The 6,000-nt window shown below is 49.9% G+C and overlaps 1 pseudogene; it reads left to right on the top strand.

Annotated features, from left to right (window-relative positions):
- Positions 1-238: 238 nt before the first annotated feature.
- LOC118477065 (uncharacterized) overlaps positions 239-6,000 on the top strand; it is a 60,664-nt pseudogene continuing 54,902 nt past the window's right edge.

Genomic DNA, 6,000 nt, shown 5'->3' with positions numbered 1-6,000 from the left:
TTAGTGAAACAGGGATATGATCAGGCTTTTGCTTAATGGGCTGCTGTAAATGTCTTCCCTGTCCTTTTATGTCCAGTACCTCGTTAATTAACGTTGTCTTTGTGTACTTAAGGAAATCCTAATTTTAGTACTTCTGGTTCTACCTTATGTTATTATGGTCAGGTCACTGTTGTATTTATTTTCTTCTTAATCCGAGACTTGTTCGTATTTTCAAAACTCTACACTTGTTTTGCACTAGATGGACAAGTCTGGCAAAGTGATTGCAAAGTGGGATAGTAGAGCTACAAAAATATACACAGAAATTTGTGTAGAAGAGGTCAATGCCCGGAACAGGCCACAAGACTTTCTTAATGCAGAAGGGTATGCTAACCTTATAAGGAAGTTTAAGGAACGCACTGGTCGCACTTACACGAGGGATCAAAACAGTGCCATAGGTGGGACTCCTTAAAGAGAATGTTCACACAGTGGAAAACTCTTAATGAAAGGGCTACAGGTCTTGGTCGAGACCCTCATACTGGTTCAATCAGTGCGCCAGATGAGTGGTGGGCTAAGCAAAATGAAGTAAGTAGATCAATTTTTTGTAGACTAACAATAGTTTTGGTCATCTAAAACTAGGAACTACCATGTTGCTGCAGGCAATGCCAGGTTGTATTATGTTCAAAATAGCCCCCCTAGAGAATGAGGACGAGCTAAAGGTTATGTTTGGACCCATTGTCTGCACAAATGAAAGAACCCTTGTTCCTGGCGTCGAGGATGCTAATTCATCATCTGATGATCATTTGGAAGCCACTTTAGGTGGAGGTGAAAACAGCACACCTGACCCATGCTCAAATGCGACTGGGAAGCGTAAGGTGCGTCATGATTCTCCTAAACCAAAGAGGAAAAAAGATTCGAGGGAAGAGTACATGAAACGCCTTGTGGAGGCTTTTGAGTCACGTTCAATGACCACTAACAAGTCCATCACCTCTACTGAGACCGACCCTGTGCGTGTTGAGGTTAGTGCGCAGTTGCAACAAGTGATCGATGATGGTTCACCAGAAGGCAGCGACCTACATTTGTTTGCCACTCATCTGTTCATTGAGAAAAAGTATAGAGATATATTTGCTTCACTGAAGACCACAGAAGGAAGGAACGCTTGGCTGTGCCATGCATTCGAGATAGATGTTAAAAGGTCCAATTAGATGCTGCTGGTCCGACAACGGAGCCTTATGTTGAGTATTATGTTAGTTGTGTCTAGTTTATGAGTCATGTCGTTTCAGTTTTATGAGGATTGTCGTCTTAGAACATAAACTTTTCGTACGCATCATTTTCCCTTTCAAACAATTTTCCAAATATTCGAGTTGAACTTGTATTTCAATAATCAGACTTGTCAGCTTGTGAACAATGTGAATCTGCGAACTTTCTGTCATCTTTGATACATGAATATGTGGCTTGTAAACTGTGGTTGTACATTAATATGTGCCTTATAAACTGTTGTTACATATGAATATGTGGCTGCTGTTTGTCTCCATGCAGATGTGTGACCCTGCTGCACACACATATGATCATGAAATGGATGACACAGATGCAGAAATGCTTGTTGCTATATATGCTGTAGACATTTGGGGCAGGAGTTTTAGTCAGGTTCCTAGAAGAACATTGGTTGAAACTGGTATTCAATGGGTGGAGAGAACGTTGGAGAATAGTAACGACTGCTTCGATATGTTTCGCATGCGACGAACTGTTTTTAGACGATTGCATGACACATTGGTGGACAATTATGGTCTGCTTCCAAGCCGGGGTGTCAGTACTATGGAAGCTCTTGGCATTTTCTTGTGAGCATGTGGGGGTCCACAGTCATTTAGGCAGATAAGGAATAAGTTTGGTCACTCCTTGGAAACAATTAGTCACAAGTATAGTGAAGTCCTTAATGCACTGTATAAGATGTCATCTGACATAATTAAGCCCAAAGACCCAAATTTCATCGAGATTCATTCTCGTTTGCGAGAGGCGAGATTTTGGCCACACTTCAAGGATTGCATAGGAGCAATTGATGGTAGTCACTTTCCAGCGGCAGTCCCGGCCTCGGAGCAAGCCAAATATATTGGACGGCACGGTTACACATCGCAGAATGTAATGGTCGTTTGTGACTTCGATATGAGGTTCACATTTGTTGTCACAGGATGGCCAGGATCCGTACATGACACTAGAGTATTACAAGATACTTTGATAACTTATGCGGACAGGTTCCCCCAGCCACCAGAAGGTATATAAATATGTTGTACTTTTTTGTCATATGCTATTAATTAATGTCTTAAGTATTTAACTTTTGTATTTCATGTTTGTGCAGGTAAATACTATCTTGTCGATTCAGGCTATCCAAATAGAAAGGGCTACCTTGCACCTTATAAGGGTCAGAAGTACCACATTTCTGAATGGCAAAATGCGAGGCAACCTATTGGGAGCAAAGAAGTATTCAACTATGCACACTCTTCGCTACGCAATGTTATAGAGCGATCGTTTGGGGTGCTTAAAATGAAGTGGAGAGTTCTATTAAGTCTCCCTTCTTTTTCGCTTACTAAACAATCCAAGATAATTATTGCTTGTATGACATTGCATAACTTCATTAGAGAGAGTGCTCTACACGATAGAGACTTTGATGAACTAGGACCTAATAGCATCAGTCATGATGTACCTTTAGGTGAGAGTAGTAGTAGCACATCTGATGAGTTAGACATGAGTGCTTTTCAAGATGCAATTGCTAATGCATTAGTGTCATAGTTAAGTATGTCAATGTAACGGTACTTATGATGTAATCAACTCCACTAATTATTGTGTAATGACCTTTTGTTTGTTATGGGTTTCATTTTATCATTTGTTCGAACAAAATCTGCAATATGAGAATCTGATTATCCAAACACGTAAATTCTCACGAACAACTTTTCTGCACAGCTGGCGAACCAAACACCTAAATTCTAACCACCAGCTTTTCCCAACAGCCAGCTTTTCCCCACAGCCAGCTTTTCAGAAAAGCTGGTCAGAAAAAAGCCGAACCAAACACGCCCTACGTCCGGCGATTTTCGAAGCAGCGCACCGAGCTGCCCAACATCACCGACTCGGATGTCATCGGCGCGTTCCTCGCCCGTACCACTTGCCGCGACATGGTGAGCAAGCTGGGTCGCAAGACTCCCACCAGGGCGAGCGAGCTGATGGACATCGCCACCAAGTTCGCCTCTGGTCAGGAGGCGGTCGAGGCCATCTTCCGGAAGGACAAGCAGCCTTAGGGGCGCCAGCCAGAAGATGTCCCCGAGGTGTCCGCTCAGTGCGGCGCAAGGAAGAAGGGCAAGAAGAAGTCGCAAGCGAAACGCGACGCCGCCGACGTAGACCTTGTCGTCGTCGCCGAGCACAGGAACCCTCGGAAGCCTCCCGGAGGCGCCAACCTGTTCGACAAGATGCTCAAGGAGTCGTGCCCCTATCATCAGGGTCCCGTCAAGCACACCCTTGAGGAGTGCGTCATGCTTCGGCGCTACTTCCACAAGGTCGGGCCCCCGGCGGAAGGTGGCAGAGCCCACAACAACGACAAGAAGGAGGATCACAAGGCAGAGGAGTTCCCCGAGGTCCACGACTGCTTCATGATCTACGGTGGGCAAGTGGCGAACGCCTCGGCTTGGCACCGCAAGCAAGAGCGCCGGGAGGTCTGCTCGGTGAAGGTGGCGGCGCCAGTCTACCTAGACTGGTCCGACAAGCCCATCACCTTCGACCAGGGCGACCACCCCGACCGCGTGCCGAGCCCGGGAAAGTACCCGCTCGTTGTCGATCCCGTCATCGGCAACGTCAGGCTTACCAAGGTCCTCATGGACGGAGGCAGCAGCCTTAACATCATCTATGCCGAGACCCTCGGGCTCCTACAGATCGATCTGTCCTCGATCCGGGCCGGCGCGACGCCCTTTCACGGGATCATCCCCGGGAAACGCGTCCAACCCCTTGGGCAACTCGATCTGCCCGTCTGCTTCGGGACTCCCTACAACTTCCGAAAGGAAACCCTCACGTTCGAGGTGGTCGGGTTCCGAGGAACCTACCACGTAGTGCTGGGGAGACCATGCTACGCCAAGTTCATGGTCGTCCCCAACTACACCTACCTCAAGCTCAAGATGTCAGGCCCCAACGGGGTCATCATCGTTGGCCCCACGTACCGACACGCGTACAAATGCGACGTGGAGTGCGTGGAGTACGCCGAGGCCCTCGCTGAATCCGAGGCCCTCATCATCGACCTAGAGAGCCTCTCCAAGGAGGTGCCAGACGCGAAGCGCCACGCCGGCAACTTCGAGCCTGATGAGGCGGTTAAGTCCGTCCCTCTCGACCCCAGCAACGATGCCTCCAAGCAGATCCTGATCGGCTCCGAGCTCGACCCCAAATAGGAAGCAGTGCTCGTCGACTTTCTCCGCGCTAACGCCGAGGTTTTTGCGTGGAGTCCCTCGAACATGCCTCGCATACCGAGGGATGTCGCCGAGCACTCGCTGGATATCTGAGCTGGAGCTCGACCCGTGAAGCAGCCTCTGCGCCGATTCGACGAAGAAAAGCGCAGAGCCATAGGCGAGGAGATCCACAAGCTGATGGTTGCAGGGTTCATCAAAGAGGTATCCCATCCCGAATGGCTAGCCAACCATGTGCTTGTGAGAAAGAAAGGCGGGAAATGGCGGATGTGTGTAGACTACACTGGTCTAAACAAAGCATGTCCAAAAGTTCCCTACCCTCTGCCTCGCATCGATCAAATCGTGGATTCTACTGCTGGGTGCGAAACCCTGTCGTTCCTCGATGCCTACTCAGGGTATCACCAAATCAGGATGAAAGAGTCCGACCAGCTCGCGACTTCTTTCATCACACCTTTTGGCATGTACTGCTACATTACTATGCCATTCGGTTTGAGGAATGCGGGTGCGACATACCAAAGGTGCATGAACCACGTGTTCGGAGAGCACATTGGTCGAACGGTCGAGGCTTACGTCGATGACATCGTAGTCAAGACGAGGAAAGCCTCCGACCTCCTCTCCGACCTTGAAACAACATTCAAGTGTCTCAAGGCGAAAGGCATAAAACTCAATCCTGAGAAGTGTGTCTTCGGAGTCCCCCGGGGCATGCTCCTGGGGTTCATCGTCTCCGAGCGGGCCATCGAGGCCAACCCAGAGAAAATCGCGGCCATCACCAACATGGGGCCCATCAAGGACTTGAAAGGAGTACAGAGGGTCATGGGATGCCTTGCGGCTCTGAGCCGTTTCATCTCGCGCCTCGGCGAAAGAGGCCTACCTCTGTACCGCCTCTTAAGGAAGACCGAGCGCTTCACTTGGACCCGTGAGGCCGAGGAAGCCCTCGGGAACCTAAAGGCGCTCCTTACAAGCGTGCCCATCTTGGTGCCCCCCGCTGTCGGAGAAGCCCTCTTGATCTACGTCGCCGCTACCACTCAGGTGGTCAGCGCCGCGATCGTGGTCGAGAGACGAGAAGAGGGACACGCATTGCCCGTCCAGAGGCCGGTCTACTTCATCAGTGAGGTACTGTCTGAGACCAAAATCCGCTACCCGCAAATTCAGAAGCTACTGTACGCGGTAATTCTGACGCAGCGAAAGTTGCGACACTACTTCGAGTCTCATCCGGTGACTGTGGTGTGATCCTTCCCCCTGGGAGAGATCATCCAGTGCCGAGAGGCCTCGGGTAGGGTTGCAAAGTGGGCGGTGGAGATCATGGGCGAGAAAATCTCGTTCGCTCCTCGGAAGGCCATCAAGTCCCAAGTCTTGGCGGACTTTATGGCTGAATGGGTCGACGCCCAGCTTCCAGAACCTCCGATCCAACCGGAACTCTGGACCATGTTTTTCGGTGGGTCGCTGATGAGGACAGGAGCAGGCGTGGGCCTACTCTTCATCTCACCCCTCGGGAAGCACCTCCGCTACGTGCTGCGCCTCCATTTCCCGGCTTCCAACAACATGGCCGGGTTGCGCATCTCCATCGAGCTAGGGTCCGGCGCCTCGA

This window comes from Zea mays, chromosome 4, assembly GCF_902167145.1.
Source record: "Zea mays cultivar B73 chromosome 4, Zm-B73-REFERENCE-NAM-5.0, whole genome shotgun sequence".
Lineage (NCBI taxonomy): Eukaryota > Viridiplantae > Streptophyta > Magnoliopsida > Poales > Poaceae > Zea > Zea mays.
This window is presented reverse-complemented; position numbering and strand designations above follow the sequence as displayed.